At 44.4% G+C, this 20895-nt stretch overlaps 1 protein-coding gene across 14 annotated transcripts in view; it reads left to right on the top strand.

Moving 5' to 3' along the window:
• Positions 1-521: 521 nt before the first annotated feature.
• Positions 522-20895, top strand: part of TNC (tenascin C) — a 92636-nt gene continuing 72262 nt past the window's right edge. For 3 of the 14 annotated variants that reach the window (XM_064579912.1, XM_064579908.1, XM_064579909.1), the window contains exon 1: positions 525-805. The gene's annotated coding sequence lies outside the window, so the exon portion shown is untranslated. Of the gene's footprint in view, positions 806-2293; positions 2501-20895 lie in introns of all 14 variants that reach the window. The other 11 variants (XM_064579913.1, XM_064579910.1, XM_064579907.1 and 8 more) reach the window with 10 other exon arrangements.

Genomic DNA, 20895 nt, shown 5'->3' with positions numbered 1-20895 from the left:
AAGCCCGGCAGATCTGCGCTCCCCGCACGCCCCACCTGCTGAGAACTAATCCTGGGTTATCTCTCCGCCTGCCCAGCGAAACCCAAACCCCCAGGCTTCTGAAGGGCTTTATCTCCTCTTTCCAGGAACTGGGCTCGGCCCCTTTCCTCTCGGAGGTGACGCTGGGCAGCTGCTGCCCAGAGCCCAGGCGAGCCGTGGCTCGCGTTTCCAGCCCGCCTGAGTAGGAGAGCCAAGGGCTGCCGATCCTGCTCCCCCTCGCTCCCTGGGCTTCTGTCTCACAGTTAGAAAATCCGTTCGGGGAGCAAAGCAAAAATCACACCTAGCTAACAGCTGCTCTGGGTCTGGGTCGGGGGTGGAGAAAGGGAGGCGGCAGAAGGCAGGGGGAGGTGGAATTCCTACTTTCGCCGTAAATTGTATGCAAATGGGTTCCTTTCCTGGCAGGCAGCAGGGAGTGAGTGCGTCTTTCATGAGCTAACCCTGTTCCGCTGGGAGGGCTGTTCCTTTAATTCACCAACTGAAAAAGTAGGAAAGGATGTCTGGAGGCGAGGCGTCCCATTACAGAGGAAGGAGTTGCTATATAAGCCAGCCAAAGCTGGCTTCGCTGGCCACAGCCTGCCTACTGTCACACGCTCTCCCGCGAGCCGAGCGCAGACACACACCGGCCGGCCTCTCTTCCGCACAAAGACTGTGCGGCTGGGGGTGACCCTAGGGGCAGCGCACGTGGGAGCCCCGCTGCTCACAGCCAGGTACTGACTCCATGCAGCCGGTTCATTCAAGGATCTAGGTCCTTCCCAACTCCGGAAAGGTAAGTGGGTTTCACCCCCATCACCAAAGATCATTATGGCACACTGTTTGCATTCCTGGTACCAAAGGAGTTGTGGGTTCATAATTGTTAAACTTTCGCTGTGTCTTCGCTGCTGGCAAAATGGGGTATTTGTGACGATCAGATGCACGTTGACTGTCTTCTACTTACCCCTTCCAGTCTTGTAGATCTGGGGGGTTTGTTTGAGTTCTGCGAACAGTCGCACGTGGAAGGAACTTTCTGTAAAGTTTTTATCTCTGCGTTCTCCAGAGGAAAAGTAAGAATCTTCTCTTAACTCCCTGCCTGGCTGATTCACCTGTGAATATTTTTGTTTTAGGGGGAGAGAGGTAGAATTTGAAGGTGGAGATCGTTCATGGCCTTTCTCTGGGATAGGTTAAGGGAAGGTTGATAGAGGATGATGGAGAGAACGATAAAACTGTCTATCTAAACAGCGCTCACCTTGCAGTTTACAAAAGTTTTGTATCCATCCCTCATCCCACCACATCCTCCCTGTGGTAAGACACAGAAAGGATGAGGGCTGGAGGACAGAAGGGAGGAAGGGACTCCTAGGGCCAGACTACAAGGTGGGAGGGGTGGACACCAGCTTCCATTCTGAAGGGCAGGGGGACTCCCCGTGGGTATCTCGCGATTCAATGATCCTTGGGCTGGGTACCTGTGCATGTCTGGGGGTGCTTGGGGCCAGCAGTACCGCGAGTCTTTCTAGAATCGCCTCCCCCCTCCTCGCCTCTCATCACAGAAAGCCCTGAGAAACCCCTTGCCCCAGGGTTGGGAAGCTCTACCTGGCAGACTCTGAGAAGGGCACAGGGGCTCCTCTCTTTCTTCATCGTCGTAAGGGGATTCAGAGCTCGGGTTTTGAAGGCAAGGGTCAGTCATTTTGGTGTCCCCACCACCACCATCAAAGATGAGAATCTGCAACCTCTATGAGCCTCAGTGTCCACTTATCTAAAATGGGGACAATAACTTCTGTTGTCATTATGAGGAGGAAATGGGGCATAACGCATTTGGGAGAGTGAGTGCTCAGTAACCGGAAGTTGGGATAATCATTGTCATTTGTCAAACACTGCCATCACCTTGGAAGTTAAAAGAGGCGATCTTGGATTGTTTCTCATGTGTTCCTCATCCTCTACCCCAAATCCCCTTCTTTCTATCTCACTGGTCTGAGGGTGTCTCAGTGGGCTGACAGGTCGGAGACTTGGCCGTATTTTATAAGCAGGAGGTTGTTTTGACACAAGTTAAGGGGAAGGGAGCAGCCCAGGGCTGGATGTAAATGTCGAGTTCTGACTCGAGAATGCACAAGGTTTTGAGTTTGGGCGTTTGCAGATTCTAAAGCTGTCAGCTATGAAGTACGGTGCTGCCGGGGACTCCTTGGAAATGCTTTCCGTCCAGAGTGAGAGCGGGACAGGGAGCCCCACTTGAAGAATGAATGCCTCTTTTTCATGTTTTGTGGACCTTTTCCCCTTTTTTATGCAGCTTTCCCATATGTGCTTTAGAAATAAAACCTGCTACCCACCCCAGCCAGCTTTCTGCCTTGTCCTTCAATATGGTAAGCCCAACTGAGGACTGGGGAGAGGAACTTTAGGTTCAGCGCTAAAGAAATCTCTGGAAAGTTTGCTGGCATCGTGTGCATCTGAGCCCACTGCCGTAGATGTGATTGTGCTTTGACCATACGTGTTTCAGGTAGGTGATGGCGTTTTGGGGAAGAAACGTGCAATATGAATAATCTCTGGTTTGCTCAGAACAGTGTGCATCAGATAAGGATTAAAAGGGGTATTACCAACTCTACAGTCTTTAAAGATTTTTTTTTTTTTTTGTCTGTGCTTTGTTTGAAAAACCTAGCTTCCCTATCTCTTCTTCTAGCTGCTTGTCTCCTCCCCGCCAAGGAAGTTACTGATCTTCCAGCCCTCGGTATTGTTGTCCATATAAAGAGAATGACAATCTCTATCTCTCAGGACTCTTGTGACATCCAAATGAGATAATATATGGCAGACTCAGTACCTGACACATAGTAGGGGCTCAGTAAATGGAGATTTTTCTTAGTTTTCTTGCTTCTCAATTTATAAGGACTTATCTGAAATTCATGTTCTCAGACAGTGGTTTTCAAACTTATATTTAGCCATGGAAATATTCATTAAATGAAATTGATGGCAGGACTCCAGTATGACCAGTAGATGTGGGGCTACTTTGGTTGAAGCGGGAGGGGAGGGTCTGAAACTCACCCCATGGTTCTCAGCCCTTGGGACATTTCCACAGAACCTTGAATGACACAAATGCAGTTAAAAATCATGAAGCAAGGCAGTGTACATTCAGGCCGCAATCTTGCACTTCAGTGGGGATGTTTGCCCCTCCAGGGCCCACCTGGAACAGGAATCAATACTATTCCCCGAGTAGGACAGTAGACACGAATGTGGGAAGTATAAAATGCTTAACAAAGGACGCTTATTTTAATTAATTTTAATGATACCAATAGCCAAAATATATGGAGAGTCTACTCTTGTGTATGTCAACTCACTAAACATCCACAGCCCATCTCTGAGAAACGGGCCATGCCTATTGGGCAAAGACATAGGTTGAAGAGTAGAGAAGACGAATAACGTTTCTGGAGTCCTAGAACGCAGGGTGATGGAGCCAGTTTTGAGACCCAGGTCCCGATGACCCCCAAATCAGAAGCACATTTCACCGTGTTCCTTCTGAATGCTTCTGCTTCTTGCGCTCGCTGCCTGTAGAAGGAAAAAAACTTCCTTTCTGACTAAATCTATCCCTCCAGCCAGACTGTGGCCACCCATAAATACAGCAGTAGCCTGATCATATAACCAGAATGGAATTTGGAAAGGGAATTCAAGCTGACAGAATGAAAAACATATCCCCCTTAATCCTACCCTTTCTGAGGCTCACAATGAACTAAGAATACCTATTCCCTCCTTCCCCTGGGTTTCTATAGACACACAGCCATGTTTTGTTACAGGGAACACTATCTAGCTGGTGTAAAGCACAAGGCCCTCCACACTGAAGTCACTTTAGTTTGAAAAGTAGAAAGTAGGCACCAGACATTTAGCTCACCCCAAATACACAATTCCTTGTGGTGAGGATAAAACACATACACACGGTAATTAACATTGAGGGCTAACTGTGTATCACATGCATGATAGGAGGGTTTGTCTGTCGTTCCTCATCTAATTCTCACTCTAACACTGCAAATTATAAATCACTCACTCCATTTTATGGACAGAGAGCAAAAGCCCCAAGAAGGTAAGTGGCTCACATGAGGGCTTTCCGTAAGTGAGGAGCAGGGTTGGCTTTGAACCCAAACTCTCTGACTAAAACTCTACTGTTCTTTCCACTGTGTTGCATTGCTTCCCGAAGTCAGGCAGGGCTGACCCCATGTAGAACCTTGAATGATCTCTTTCAGTGATTGGCCAGACTGTAGAGATGCCCCCGACTGGCCTTGGTATCTGTTGACCTTACAGAATAGCCCTGCATATATCATTTTCCCTGGTGCTCAGAAAAGGTCAGCTTATAGTGGTGCAGTTCTCTGCCTGGAAACAGAAAAGTTCGAATTTCAGCCCCGAGAGAGAGAGAGAGAGAGAAAGAACGACACTAAAGGAGGCGGTCAGGTCATTACTGTTGGTTTTCATCCCAGGAAAGGAGGCACAGACTTTGCTGTGCTCTGCAAGCTGGAACTCTGCTTGGAGAAGCAGCACCGTCCCTGCACCCGCACCCTCTCCGAGAGCCAGGTGAACCGAGCACCTGGTGTAAAAGGGCTGATGGGGGGACAGAGCGAGATCAGTGTGCCCGGCCCTGGGGCAGTGAACCTCAGGACGATCAGGAAATAAAGGGTTGTAGGCTCCAAGCCCCAAATTCCCCTGAAGTCTTAGAGATGAGGGTGATGGTTCAATCACTTCTCGCTTTGAGAAGATCACAGGGGATTCCCGTGCATCTAAACCCGGCCAATTTGAAGATCTTCAACATGTGGGAAACATGAAACAAAGGCTCCCTTCCAAGGGGGAAAACCCCATCAAAATCCTGCCATCTCCAGGCCGTAATCCCATCCAAACAAAAGGCAGCAGTGGCCTTACCTACCGTAAAGGGGCTGCACATTCCGTGTGGCTTCTTGGTAGAGGGGAAGAGTCTGTGTGCCTACCTGATTCTAACCCTGGTGACCAGACTTTTCTTTCAGTAATGCCCTTAAGCCTAGAATTGTTTTTCTGTTTCCTTCTGCCTTGTCTCATATTTCTGGCCTCTATTTAGCAGCAACCTCATTCGGCACTATCATTGCATCCTCTGACCCTCCATCAAGGAATAAAAGCAAAATGCCCACACTGAAAGCACCCTATGTGAGGAAAAGCCCTTTCACGTGCATTTCTAGTCTATTTGTGAATGGAAATGAAAAAAAAAATCATGCCAAATTGTCTCAGATTTTTTGAAATTTCCTGAAATTCACAGGTTCTTAATTATGTAGCCATGGTAACTTGAATAGTTTTGGTTGGTCCTTTAACATCCACCCCCACCCCCCAAACACCCTATGTCAGGAGCCAGAGAGATTTTGTAAGCTCTGAAAGTCGATAGCTTTGCTTCAGAACTAACCAGTGGTTAACTCTTGCCCTGGAGGAGATCAGTTGGCTGCTATGAACTTCTACATGAACAGGTCCAAAAAGGTCTTCTAGCTGGGGTTTTGGGGTGACTGTAATAGCTAACATTTCCCAACAACTCTCCAGGCATTTTGCCTTTGAATCATCAACCATTCAGCCAGTGTAACTGCCCCCCCGCCATTCAAACATGGGGAACCTGATGCTAAAAACATTTAAGTAGCTTCCCCCAACCACACAGAGAGTAAATGTCGGAGCCAGAACTCAAACCCAGCTCCAAGTCCTGAACACGTGGTTATAAACATTAGGATACGCAGGTCACGCTCCGCACCTTAATTCTATTTCATCTTCTGACAACAGAGAGGGCTGGACACCACAAAGCTAAGAAAGAATCAAAAGCTCGTCTTTCAGACCCCCGTGTTCTTCTCTTCGGCATGGCAGCCGCTGGTGGTATCTCTGACTTCCCCCTTCAGAGAGGCCGCAACTGTGTCTTGCTGGTACTCATTTTCCCCAAGGAGTCTAGCCACCTGCTGACAGGTACCAGGCCCTCAGTAAGTTATTGTTGAAACTCTCTGCCGTCCCAAAGGAAATGGATCAACAGCACAGCGCTGCCTTACTTCGGGACTGTGTTCCATGGCTTATGAAGCATTTTCCTCTGCTGGGTCAGTTTTTAACAAAGTAGGATGCACAGAAGTTTATAAATGTATAAAATGACTTTTCCGTGCCTCACTCTCAGATTGTCCCAGCAACTATAGATAACCTTACAGGTGGGTAAACTGAGGCCTAGAAAGGTTGTCATTTGCAAAAGTGAAAGAGGTGGCGCGCCCATCTCCCGCAACTGCGCCTCTTTCCTGTGCCATTTAGCCCTTCAGATCTTCTTCCCATTGTTCAGATAAGGAGGTTAAAGACAGCAGGCTACTTTCCAGAGGAATATTTACATTTTTAAAGGGTAGCTCAGTAGAGAGGGCAATGCTTAACGGATAAGAGAATTGCCAAAGGTGGATTTCAGGCAAGGGGATCCTTGGGAGGAGTAGGAGAACTCAAATTTTATCACCCAGGGATGTGTTCAGGGGTAAAACCATACTTGACAGAAAGAAAGATGGTGGGGACTGAGTATTGAGCGCAAGTCAGTATATTTTTGTTCAGAACTCTAAGCCTACATGTGCAGCATAAGGCACTCCTGGCTCATAGCAGTGCACTGGGGAACTTTCTAGGCATGCGGTCCAGCAGGAACGCATGTGGCCTCCCTGCAGAAGTGACACACGAGAGCCAGAACAAGAGAGCCTAAAGCAGCCCTGGACTCTCTGCCAGGCAGAACCTCTCCCAAACACTGCATCCAGTCTAGGCACCAAGATACAAAATAACAGCAACAACAGCAATACCAATAAAGCATGGGAATGCATCCAGACAGGAAAGCCATAACTTCCCACTTAGGGAAGAAACAGTCTGGGAGAGGCAAGTACACAAGGAGCGGGAGAGAACCCACCTGCTGGGGAGCTCAGGGAAGTAAAAATCAGCTCATGCTGGGCACTTGCACCTTTGCTGCTGCCCCCAAGGGAAGCTGGCTGCTCTCTGGGAAACTTGTGCCCTGGGTCCTGGGATGGTCATACAGAGGTGGCTTGATACAGAGATGTCACAGTAGAGTGTTCTAACTTATAGGTAGTTTGTTAAAAAATTTTTTTCCTGAGAACCTATAGAATGTTGAAATTGAAAGAGCTCTTCAGCAGCTTCTAAGCAAGGGGCTTGGAGACCGGATTGAAAAGACTCCTCCAAGGTGATTTGGGGGCTGCCGTGGAGAGAGGGGGAGGCCACCCAGGGGCTCCATTCAATCTTATTTTAATTTAAGCCCCTTCACTTTTATCTGTTTTGTGCACAGAGCTTCCTCATGAAATGTCATTTGATGAAAGAGTTCTGAGGCAAAAAAAAAAATTAAAGTTTTTGCAAATTGCTGGCCTGGTTTAACTCCTCTTATTTGGAAGATGGTAAAACTGAGACTCAGAGGAGGAAAAAGTCCTTCTAAGATCTCACGCCAGTTGGCAACAGGGTCAGGTCTCAGTCCGAGGTCTTCTGACTCTTGCTCTTGGAAGCCAGGGACAATATTAAAAAAAAATGTCAGAGTTAATATATTATTTAAGAAGGGAAAATTAGCAGAGTCTTATTTTCTGAACATCTTTAGCACACAGGGGTTGAGGCAAGCGTCCACTATATTTGTTATCTCTTGCATAACAAATTGCCATGAAATTTGGTGGTTTAAAATAACACCCATTTATTATCTTACAATTTCTGTAGGTCAGGAATCTGAGCATAGCTTAGTTGGACGTTTTATTTTTTTATTTATTTATTTTTTATTTATTTTTTTTTAGAGAGCAAGCGAGAGAGAAACAGCATCAGAGGGGAGAGGGTCAGAGAGAGAAGCAGGCTCCCCGCTGAGCCCGGAGCCCGATGCGGGACTTGATCCCAGGACCCTGGGATCATGACCTGAGCCGAAGGCAGATGCTTAACCATCTGAGCCACCCAGGCGTCCCTAGTTGGACGTTTTAGGTCATGGTCTCTCTTGAGGCTACACTCACAGTGTTGGCCAGAATTGAGGTCTCATCTGAAGGTTCAACTGGGGAATTATTAGCTTCCAGGCTCACTTACGTGGTTGTTGGCTACATTCAGTTTCTTGAGGTCTGTTGGCCCAAGACCACTCTCAGCTCCTTGCCACACGGACTTCTCCAACATGGCCATTTGTTTCATCAAAGCCAATGAGAGAGAGAGCCTGCAGGCAAACAGACATCACAGTTTTGTACAGCTTAACTGTGGAAGTGATATACCCATCACCTTAGCCATATTTTGTTGGTTAGAAATAAGCCACTAGGCCATCCCACACTCAAGGGAAGAGAATTGCACAAAGATGTGAATAGGAGGGGCAGTATCATTGGGGCCCATCTCAGAGCTTCTCTGCCATTCCAGCACTCCAATGCCACCTATTTCTGACAACTTCTTATCAATAACAAGTTCACCCAACCCACACCTGCACTTCTGTTGATGGGCAATCAACAATTATGGCAGCCACTAGAGTGGGCTGTATTTTATTTAAGCTTTCCATCATTTATAAGGTGGAGCCAGGTGTTTTGCATTAGATGTCCTAGTTCATTGGGGAGGCATGATTCCCTTGAATATCTCAGGACAGGATCATCCAAGGCAATGGCTTCAAATATATTTCATTCAAAGGCAAGACATTCGAAGTGACAGAATCTGAAACTCATCCATTGTCTCCCCTCCCCAACCTATTTCTCTTTTAGCAGATATAATGAAGACTAAAATTTAGGATTAATTCTTTCTCCCTTTCCACTTTGTCCTTACTGCACCATCCTATTCCAAACTTGTGGATTCTGTTGCCTTAACCAGTAAATCAGTTCACTGCCTCCCCACCCCCTCCCTCATCATCCTAGTTCAGGTCGTGCATCTCACAGATGGACCATAGCAGTAGTTTTCCCACTGGTTCCCATCCCACCAGCTTTTCCTTTCAATCTATCCCTCAACCTGGGTTGTAGGTCAACATTCCCAGGCTTAAAGATTTCCAAATGATTCTCTTCTGGCCACAGGAAAAATTCAGATCTCCAACGTGGAATTCAGTTTCTTTCATGGTCTGGCTTCTGGCCTCCAAACAGACCTTGTACTTCAGCTGTAATCCATGCGCTCAACACCAACTATTTCATGCTTTTTATACCCTGGCAAATGCCACTCCCTCTTTCCTAGAATATCCTTCCCTGTGTTTTTCATCTACTCATAATCTTTTAAAATTCAATTCAGGAACCACCTCCCTCCTCCGGGTAGATGAATTGTCCCTTTATTGTCATCCCATTCTACCCCATATCTTTTTGTGTCATCACCCTTATCATTCTGGAACTGCCTGTCTGCTCATAGTTCAACTGCTCCTGCCAATGAAGTTCTTGAAAGGAGAATTTATATCTGGTTCATCTGAAGTTGAGCACAATTGGAATAAAATTAATCTTCAACCACAGACAGGAGTTATTGCTGGGTCCCAGATTTGGACTTCTCCTTCCTCACTAGAGTTTATTTAGAAAGCCCAGAACTTGAAGTTGTTTTCATGTCTTGGCCTCTGGGCTTTCAACTGTGCAGAGTGATGTCATGACTTATGACAGCAGGAAGCCAGCCCTGTTCTGGGACAGGAAACCATCTCAGGACACAGACTTCAAGGAATGGCCTTGCTTTCAGAGGAGGCTTCTGGGATCAAAGCATGCCCTGCCTGGGATTTGGAAAAACCAGTACCAAGGACAGAGGAGACCTGTCTAGGGATTTGAGGCTGAGTCACAAGAGATCCTAGTATCTGAAGGTTATAACAAGGATCAGTCTACAAACAGAAAGGGAAGGACTCAAGGGAGGGATGGAGACAAAGAGCTCTCTATCTTAGGACATGGAGAAATTCACAGCACAGGGGGAGGATCGGCTAATGGTTCAGAGTATGGCTTTGGCATTAGTTCTGGGTTCAAGTGCTTGCTCTTATCAACGTGATCTTGGCCAAGTTACTCAACTTCTCTAACCCTCATTTTCATCCATAGTAAAGGTAAAATAGTAGCACCTACTCCAGAAGGTTATTGTGATGATTAAATGGTATAAGGGTGAGTGCATTGCTTAGCACAAAACTGACACTTCGGTATAAATGTTTTAACATATTTTATTATTTATTTATTTTATTAACATATAATGTATTATTTGTTTCAGGGGTACAGGTCTGTGATTCATGAGTCTTACACAATTCACAGCGCTCACCATAGCACATGCCCTCCCCAGTGTCCATCACCCAGCCACCCGTCCCTCCCATCCACCTCCACTCCAGCAACCCTCAGTTTGTTTCCTGAGATTAAGAGTCTCTTATGGTTTGTCTCCCTCTCTGGTTTCATCTTGTTTCATTTTTCCCTCACTTCCCCTATGATCCTCTGCCTTATTTCTCAAATTCCACATATCAGTGAGATCATCTGATAATTTTCTTTCTCTGATTGACTTATTTTGCTTAGCATAACACCCTCTGGTTCCATCCACATCGTTGCAGATGGCAAGATTTCATTTTTTGATGGCTGCACAATATTCCATTGTATATATGGGTATAAATGTTTTACTGTCGTTGTTGCTACCTGTTACTGAAATGGTCATGGGTAATAAGGTTCCATTAGACAAACAGTTCCCGAAACTATGGCCTGTGGAGCAGCATTCCTGCGAGATGCAACTATAAAAGTGTCCTGTGGACAAAGGGGTTTAGGAGACCCTTGGCACTGTGTCCTGTTCTTGGGAATTCTTAGCTCATATTCCAAGGGTGGAGATAAAGTAGATAAGAGGACATGCAAGATCCTTTTAAGCTCCTCATGGAGCTTATATTAGGGTGGAAGAAGATAGATGATAACAAGGAATCAAATAAACTTGTGAGTACAATTTCAGGCAAGTATTTGCTAAGAAGAAACATAAAACACAGTAAGGGAGCAGACAATGAGATGGTGGTAAGTGGGGTGCTCTTTTAAATAGGGTGAGACATGGAGATGACATTTAAGCAGAAATCTGAATAAAACAGAGAAATTAGCTCTGTAGGTAGTGGCTAGGAGTTTAGATTTTATTCTGAGTGTGATTAGAAGCTAATGGGAGATTTGGGGGAGAAGAGTACATGATCTAAGAAATCCTGTAGCAGTTAACCTATCCAGCTTCATTTAACCCAGTGTCCCCCAAGTTATTTGACCATAAATGCCATTTTTCACAGGACATGTACCTAAAAACATCTTGGAATGTAATCTGGTAAATTCTACACTGGAGCACAAGGCTTCATAGATTTTTAAAAGGACTATAAATTTGCTCTCACTCATCTAGACCTATGGTAAAAAGCCCAGCAAACCACTCGGGCTGAAACAGGCATGCCCGGAGCAAGAAGACCTAGCTCTAGAGGTAAAGAGAAGCAGGGTGTCACCCTAATTAGCAACTCTTTTTGGCTGAGATGATCAATGAGCACAGCCAGGCTGCAGCAGACTCTGGAATCCCATCTCAGGCCAAAGGAAACTTGCCAACATCTGCCTAAAAACTAATCAGTGTTTGCAAACAGTACACCTTGGCTTAAGCATTCTCCAGAGGGGAAGTGTACAAAACTTGAGGTCCAGCCAGAGGCTCTGGGAGACAGAGGTCAAATATTTCGGTGCTTACACACAGACAGCCACCAGATTGCTGCTAAAGATCTAGGAAATGGAAGGTGAAGGTGTCTACTCGGGCTCTGATCTCTCTCTTTATTGAGCAGCGCTGATTTAAATTTTCACCTTAAAATGAACTACAGGAAGTTGCTTGATGAATCAGCCCAAGGTAGTAGTTGAGAGCACATATTTTATAGTCACAAGTTCGGGTCCAAATGCTGGCTGTCCCTCTAAACCCATCACTGAATCTCCCGGAGTCTCGATTTGACTTCCAGGTGTGCATAGTAATACCTATCTCACCAGGTTGTCATGACAAATGACAAGATAAACGGTAGCATGTATAAACAGCTTCTAGCATAAGGTATGGCACAAAACGATATATAGTAGGCTCTCAACAAAATGTTAGTTTCCTTCTCGTCCAGTTCAATCTGTATTTGGTTTTACTACTATATTCCAGCAAGGGTCAGGAAACCCAGGTGGCAGCCTATTTTTATAAATAAAGTTTTATTGGAATACAGCAATGCTCATTTGACCTTTATGCCACGACAATGGCTACTTTCTCTGCAATTGTAGAGTTGAGTCTTTGCGACAGATCATCTAGCTGCAAAACCTAAAATATTTACTGTCACTTAGAAATAAATTTACTACCCCTGCCAGTGTGCTAAATTTAGATACGTAATTGCCAATCACCACAACCTACCAAGGTATATATTATTATACTTATACATATAAAGAGATTGAAACAGAAATAAAGGCTCATCTAGTAAGTCCCCCTCCAAAAACATAATGCTGAAAGAAACTTCGAAGAATGACAGAAGAGTTATTCATTTATATGATTCATCCTCGATTTCCCCTGGAACCCCCTCTGCCTTTTATCTCTCTCAGGCTGAATTTCTTGACTTCCCTGCCATATGCTGAATTAAATGTTGTTGTCCAGAAGGGACTCCCCCCCACACGCAATTTTCCTTATTTATTTATTTGTTCATATAAGTCCGTTCTTTCAAAAATGAAAGTTGTAATTTCTAGACCCTCTGAAAGACTCACGCCTTGACTGATTTTTTGGAAACAATACTCTTTTTTTTTTAGTTGTACATAGCATGAGGACCAGTTTTCCAGAAAGAAGAGATTTGTTAAGCTCCTCTGTCTGCTACTTCTCACTTTATCTTCCTCTCACTTACTCACTTTCTGTCCAGGCCAGACTCAAAGAGAGTAGGCTCTTTCCAGGGGCTTTAAAGATTTGCCTGAGACAGAAATATTATAGCACATTTGGCTCTGTGCCTCCGCTCAAGTTCAAAACTACGTAAAATGGCTATGTGCACTCCAGCTCCCCAGCCCCACCCTCCTAAGGGGCCCCGTTTTAGGGATCCAACAATTCTACTTGCATGAGTGATATTGGGTATCCCTCTGATATTTGTTGCATAAATTTTAATTGTCTAAACTGAAAAAATGAATCTTGCTTCAAAAGATAACTTGGTATAGCAGAAAGAGCATAGGATTTAGAATTATAGGACTGAGTTCTTAATTTTAAATCAAATAATTACTGGCTGGGCAAGTTATTTCACCTTCCGAAGCTTTCAGCTCTCATTAACAGTAAAATACGAACAGCACTTCCTAACTCCTGAGGTTGCCATCACAATTAAAGGGCATCTGCAGGGGCCCCTGGGTGGCACAGTCAGTTAAGCGTCTGACTCTTGGTTTTGGCTCAGGTTGTGATCTCAGGTTCATGAGATTGAGCCCCACTCAGCACCGAGTCTGCTTGAGATTCTCTCTCCCTCTCCCTCTGACCCTCCTGCTCATGTTCTCTCTGTCTCTTAAATAAATAAACCTTAAAATAAAAAGGGCATCTGTAAAGTTCCAGGCACAGAATACATGTGACACTGTCTGTCTCACTCATGGTTTACATTGGTGGACATTGAGTGCCACCAAACCGAATCCCGTGACATACTTCAAACACAAAATAATCACATAGGTTTGGAAAACACTATAAACTCTCCCCCTCTTGGAAATTTCTGATGAACACAAACCCATTAAAGACCCTGGAAAACCCTGAAGTAAACAAAGCTGTATAATTTGTTTGGTTTAAAACAGCATTTTTCAAACACGTTTAACTAGGAAAACTTTGTGTCCCTTGCATTAATACCTGCCAACATGTTGTAGATTACACTTTACAAAAGGCCCCCTCAATCTCTTCTCCGCCTTTTGGCTAAGGTCAAGTGCAAAATGCCCCCTCACGTTATGCAGCTAATTAAACCCAAGTCAGGGGTTGGAAATCTCTCTATTTTTCAGGCTCATGTGCAGCTTCCCCTACTCTCTCTGGAAGTAAAGGTCTTTCATTGTCAATAGTTACTCTGGACCCTGACCACACTTGGACAACAGTCAAGGATGACCCCAAAGCCGAGGATAGGAATGGGCTCTCTGACACTTGAGTCAGTCCATCTGAATTAAATCCCTGCTGCCCCTTTCGAGCCCAGTGAGCTGGAGCTGGGGGAGCTTCAGTTTCCTCATCCCTAAACTGAAAAATAAATAAACAAACAGACAAAGATATAAATAAATAAAGGTAGCTACTTCATCGGTCTTGGAGAAGATTCAACAAAATAACCCAAGTAAGACAGGTAGTGAAATTCCTGGCACAGGTGTGTTCACTCAGTGTTAGCTACTATTGAAGCATTGAAATGGCCCCATTTGAGAAAGAGAGAACAGACAATGAAAGTATGTTTCCTTGTGTGGGTATCACACAAATTAATTGCTGGAGCAGTGTTAGTTTTCCCTGAGAGTCCGGTTTCCTGCTTCGAATCTTAGAGGCATTGTTTCATTTCAGGAGTCAACTTCTATCAAAATGCATCAAACTTTACTGCACTTGATTCATACAGGCTTTTATATTGTCAGAGACTCCATCTGGTTCCCTCTGACTCAGGCCTCAAATGGCATTCCATTCATGCGAATATCAGCACGTTGGCTTGGAAAAGATTACCAAAGCCATCTAGTCTTGCTATGCCAAATATTTGGCACACATAGCAATAATCCCTCACTTTGGGACCCATGGTGCTAAGCCATCACAGCACTTTTTCCCCGAGTCCAAACGAGGCCATGGTGCCAGGTGGCCGTATCAGCTCACTGAGGTTGATGCGTAAGCGGAAACTCCGTTGCTGTCCCAAACCAGTTCAACCTCTCAGTCAATGTTTCAACCACCTCTACAATATTACTGTCTATTTTTTAGTATGTCCGATGTTTTGGAGTTCCCTAATAAGGGAAGCCACAGAGGAAGAGGAGAGAAAAGCAGAACAGATGCTAACATTGGGGGGGGGGTATATATAACTCTATCATTCTATTCTCTGTCTCCAACAACCCTGGAAATATCCTGATTTTACAGCTGAAGAAGACACAATTCAGAAACGTTACAGAATTTATTTATAGAATTTTATAGAATTTGATCTCCTGCTCTAAAGGCTATGTTCTTCTCTATCTTATCACAGTGCCTCCTTAAAAATTTTCAGAGTCTTTCAAGGCTACATCTCTGGCATTGGGTAGCTTACAACAGCTTCACAGGGGTCACCATGTCCCAGTGCCCTTTTAAAAGGTCTCTTATTTAACATTGAGGTATGAGTCAGTCTGTAACCCATCCTTCCTAGACAAATCTCTGATCTCTTCATTTTGGCTGAAGAGCTCAAGAACCTACTTGCAGTAGAGTCAACTAGATTTCCTGGAATTGGATGAAGACCAGAGGAGGTCATTGTTCCAATAGGAAATGAACTGAAATTTACATTTGAAACAATTTTCCAGAACTTTACAAGAACTATATTGTTGCCACTTGGTCAGACCCTCTTTTTATTTTCCTTTCTGTCTAGGCAAGAAAGAGGAGAGAGAAAACAAGTGCTCTGCAGAATTTTTATTTCAAAAATTGAAACCAGACCACACCAGGGCAGTTTGTGGTCTGAATGTATCAATGGATCTAGTCATATTTCATCTGAGCTTTTCTTAGGTATACTAAACCACAAATATGAATCTCATTATTGTGTCTGAATGGAAATATTTTATGGATTAAGATTTGTGAGCTTAATTGTGTTGGTAAGGAAACTTCTGTTTGGGGGATGGCAAGAAGGAAGCCACAAAGCACCACCAGCCCTTCAGCCAAACAACTAAAGAAAGAAACATAATCTGGGGAGCAGGGGGCTATCCTTAATATTGGCTACTTGACATGGGTCTAAAATGAAGTCCAAATTTAAGTTCAGCAGAAATATTGCCAAATTAGCAATGGATCACGGGTCCCTAGAACCCAAGAGTCAAGGACTGGGGACACACACTCTTGCTTATTTGACGGGAGAGTTGGTGGGACCTACCCAAGGTCCCACAGAGAGTGGTTGGCAGGACTGTGCCTCAGAGCTCATCTTCTAGCCCTTTGATCTACTGCACTCCCCACTGCACGGTCTCAGGAGAGCCTCAGATCTCTGGGAGCTGAGAAATAAGTAGTGAAAAGTCAAAATTCAAAAGGAGAGAGAGTGACCTAACTCCAACAACAAATGCCGCAGTGACATGGGGAGACTAATAACCCAGGAGGCCTCATTCACATGGAAACCAGAATTTTACACTGAGGACATCACAGTCCTGGTCGAGTTCACCTCCTGCCAACGGTCTAGTTGAGTTTACTGTGATGCTATGGAAGATCTATCTCAAAGCGGACAGTACTGGGCTCTCAAGAACCCTTGAGGTGTTGCCTGGAATCTCATGGGAAGGAGCCCAGTGTGTCTTGGCCATCTTGTAACCCCTGGGCTTAGTGTGGTCTCTGGCACATAGTAGGTACTCACTGAACAGCTGAGTGAATAAAAATGAACTAATGCTGGGAGTGCAGCTATGATGAATTCCTTGATACATCTTGTCTTAGAAGAGATCACTGGAGAACTAATTACCTTAGAGCTATCAGGAAAATAAGAGTATTTGTTCATTCAGTCATTCCATGCATACGAGACCCTGCTATGTGTAAGTTCAAATCAAGAAATATATTTAGCTTTATTTCACATAAGTATAAACATATTGTGCCTTCACTGTTGTAGACGCTGAGCTTGGTGTTGGGTATTAGATGAATGGCTCAGATGTAGTTCCTGCCTTCATGGAGCTGACATAGTCCATACAATGACCTTACAGTCCAATATAAATACAAGATAGAACGGGCTTATGCTCGAAAAGAGGAAGATGTACATACATAATAAAGTCACTCAAAATCAATTTTAGAATGACACGTGATGGAAATCATATCAAATCAAGAACTTGGAGAATTCAGAGGGAAAAAATTACCCGAGAAAATGTCTAATAATAGATGATTTTTTTAGCTCTGTCTTGAAGGACAAATAGATTTGTCCATTCAGAGATGGCAAAGGGGCTCTCGAGCAGCCTTCGAGGCTTCTGGTACCCTCTCTCATTGACAACTGAGATATGGCAGCATCTCCAAAGATCTTCCCCTTTGAGCCGGGTGTTTGAAAGTTATGGAGATAGAGCTTGGGACTGGTCTTGAACCATAACTTTTTTCCTTGGCCCTCCAGCCCAAAAGGCTGTAGAAGACCGTGGTTCAGGGCACTTAACTTTGGACTCAGATGGACTTGTGTTCAGATCCTGACTCCACTACTTAATAAATATCTGAACTTACATAAGCCACATAATTATTCTCTGCTTCAGTTTCCTCGTCTTCAAAATAATAAAGATACTGCCTCATATCATTTTGTGAGGATTTTAAAATTGGAAACGTAAGATGCTTAACTGGCAAAATAAGCACACAGGGAATGGCATAGATGACATTTTTATTACTTTTATTATCACTTTTATTATCACTATTATGATTTCAAGCTCTTCTTTATCTTCCAAGGCCTTTTCAATCAATATTTGGTAGTTCTAAGAATTTCCTCCTCCCGGAAGCCCTCTGGGAACTTCCATGCTCAGACTGACACTTTCTTCAATTCCTTCATTCAGACCAGCACTGCTACTGAACCTTGCTATGTATATTCTAGTTTCTGAGATTTCTGGAAACAGAGAGTAAGTCCTTCCCCTGCCTAGTCTCCCTAGCACACTGCATACTGTGCAGCCCATTGTAAGTAAAGAGAAAGCAGCCCTTAAAAGAATCTTAACACTTATAATCTTGCTATCAGCCTGAGAGTCTGCGCCATGTTCCCAATCTGCAGTGACACACACACACACACAATAAAAATAAAAGAATATCACAGATATTAAATCCATAGTACATGGACTTAAAATCAAATACATTTGTGGGTGCCTGGGTGGCTCAGTTGGTAGAGCATCCGACTCCTGATTTCAGCTCAGGTCAGGATCTCAGGATTGTGAGATTGAGCCCCGAGTCAGGCTCCCATCTGTTCATCAATGGACGTGGAGCCTGCTTGAGATTCTCTCTCTCCCTCTGCCCCCCTACCCCGCATGCTCTCTCTCTCTCTCTCTTTTGAAATAAAAAATAATAAAATAGTAAACTGCATTTGTGAACTTTTAGGAGGAAATTGTAGGCTTTATGATTAGAACATGCTGATCTTCTTCATTGTTGTATCCTTCATGGTTAACTCAAGGCTTGGCAGATGGTAGGTATTTAATAAATATGTACTGAAAAGATGGATGGGTAGAAGGATGGATGGATGGATGGATGGACGGACAAATGGATGGATGGGTGGGTGGATGGATGGAAAACTGAAGAAACCTTACAGGACCAAGAAACTTGGAAATCTCTTAACACAGAGTCTCTCCAAGATCCTATTGCTGATACGTCTTTCTGGGGACCTTTACAATGACCTCAGACTAAGAATTACCAGAAGCCTTTCATATGCCCTTACTTTTGAAGGGCTCTCGGTAGCCTGGGGGGAGAGAGAAACCTCAATCAAATTCATTGACCAAGAGGGAGGATCTCTGGGTTTTAATATCAACTTTACCACTAATTAGCTACAGACCTTCTCTGATGTTTCAGTTCAGTAATTCCCTTTCAAGGCATGTACTACCTGTCCTGATTCAGATGTGGCTGCTTGGAGCGATGTATTCATACCAGTTCTGAAGTGGGGCTCTGTGGAAATGTATCAGTGCTGATTAGAAATGCCTGCCACGTATACTAGAAGGATGTGTTCTGGTGCCACAGATTTGCCACCCCCCGACTCAGTGGTTTTCTACAGTTGCTTCTAAGCCCTGCGCAACTCTGATTTTCACCCTATCATCTCATGTCTGTCTGTGTCTGTGGAAAGTGCCGAGAAGCTGAGCCAAACGTTTCCCGTCAGGAGCAATGTCTTAAAAGACTACACCACAAGCAGCCTCTTCTGGAGAAATCCCTGGCAGAGCAGCATGGACATCCATCCCAGAAGGAGCACTGCCTCTTGGCCGGGGTACTGACCTCCCAGAAAAGAGCCCCACCCTAGCCTCACAGATTTGCCTTTTCTTGCTACTGAACAAAAACAGATAAACCAGGAGGGAAACCAGGGCTGTAGCCTCAGCCTCCTCACTCCCCTGTGGATTTCAGAGTATCCCTGTCACTTGACAAACTGAAGCACTAACAATGATACACTTCCAAGGAAAAGGCGGCAAGAGGGGGCTCCCCTGCCCTCCCTTATGAATCTCTCATCCTTCAGAGACTGGCCTTCCAATAACTGCCTCCTCTAAACCAAGGACACAAGCCATCACACAGTGACAACACACACAGGTTACTGAGGTCTCTGTCCTATTAGGCGCTATCCTCAATATTTTCATATATTATCTCATTTAATCTCATTTTCTCCCACTTGCAGTTGAAAGAACTTTATTGTGGGGTTGCTACTAATATTACCATTTTACAAACAAGAAAGGTGAGGCTCAGAGAGGGAATGTTACATATCGAAGGTCACCGCTACTAGATGGAACCATATGAAGTTGCCTTCTATCCAACCATTTTTGACCTACAAAAATGGCAATTCCATTGAGGTCAAACTGAGAGCAAGTGGCAGAACCAGGGTTCAATAGTACTTGCCTGATTCTAGAACAGATATTCTCCAACATTGCACAGACTCTCCCTGGATAACTGTCCATTTTAACATTTATCATTCCTCCCTGTAGTTATTTGTTGATATGTCTGTTTCCTCTATTGGCCCATGAATTTAATGAGAACAAGAATGATCCATCACAGGTCTCTGAAACACCTCAGTATCCCCTGGGCTATCTTAGCACTCACTCGATTCATCTGTGTTGAATGCAAAAATGAGTAATTTTTCAAATGAATTCATTCTCAGGCCTCTGGGATGGATGATTGCTGGCTCCAGTAGCATCCAAATTGGGCACCAGCTAAGTCACCATGCTACATGAATGGATAAATGCTTTTCAGTGCTGGATTTCAAACACCTAGGGCTTGGTGGTGCTTTGGTTTGGCAGTCAAAGGTTCTCTTAATTCTTTCAAGACAGGTTGTGCTGGCCCCACTAACTGTTAAGGATCAGATGTCCTCGGAAAAAATCCACACTTAAGGTTGTTTCCTGGCCCCTCTCTCTCCCTGACACATTCCAAGAAGGAATTTATGGATGTTGGGAAGGACAAGGGGTGAAGAATTTCTAGAACCTTTAAGAACGCCCATGCGTAATGACTGTGTTCGATAAAATTCTTCTCTTGCCTGTAAGCAAGAAGAAAAATTTGGTGTGAGCTGCCTCATGCGTTGCCAAAATGCGTTGGAAAGAGATTCATCTGCATTTCTAAACAGTAGGAATCTTCCTCACTGCCCCCAACCTAGGATATTTCATGTGCTTGCCTAAGTCAACAAGATAGATATATTCTGGGAGCCACTAAAAATGAAGTCATAAGTAATTCTGAAATACGATTCTAGCCAGTTGGAAGTTTTATCTTTATCTAAAAATGAAATTGTTTATTCTCCAGGAGCGGAGAATAGTCTTCCACAGGCTTCCTGTGACTAGGAAAAACTTCAAAGATTGTTGATTCCTTCATCCAGCAATGGTCTTTGTCCTGTGGCGAGGTTCCTAAAAATAACGGATAGTTTACGTTATGCTGCTTCCAAAAGGTTAGCCACCAAACAGCTCTTCGTGGAGATGGGGTGGGGGCAGAGCTGATAACCAGACAAGAGGCGCCTGAAAGTACAAAATTATCAGCTAGAAAGCCCTTGGAAAACGGCTGCCACGGTACCGACCATACTCTCCTCACCTGTTAAATGAAGTGTTACCTCAGAGTCATGTTCTGAATAAAAATCTATAATGCCAAGATCTGGAAAATGATCCTACACTGGCATCATCTAATGCCGGAGAAGATGAACGAAGAACTAATTTTTATCTTGCAACGGTAATGAAGTCCTAACAGTTTAACACCCTCCCC

Source organism: Mirounga angustirostris, unplaced genomic scaffold (genome assembly GCF_029215605.1).
Source record: "Mirounga angustirostris isolate CCGP_5_RB_7025 unplaced genomic scaffold, mMirAng1.0.hap1 SCAF_15, whole genome shotgun sequence".
NCBI lineage: Eukaryota > Metazoa > Chordata > Mammalia > Carnivora > Phocidae > Mirounga > Mirounga angustirostris.
Note: the sequence above shows the minus strand (reverse complement) of the source record. Positions and strands in the feature narration are given on the sequence as shown.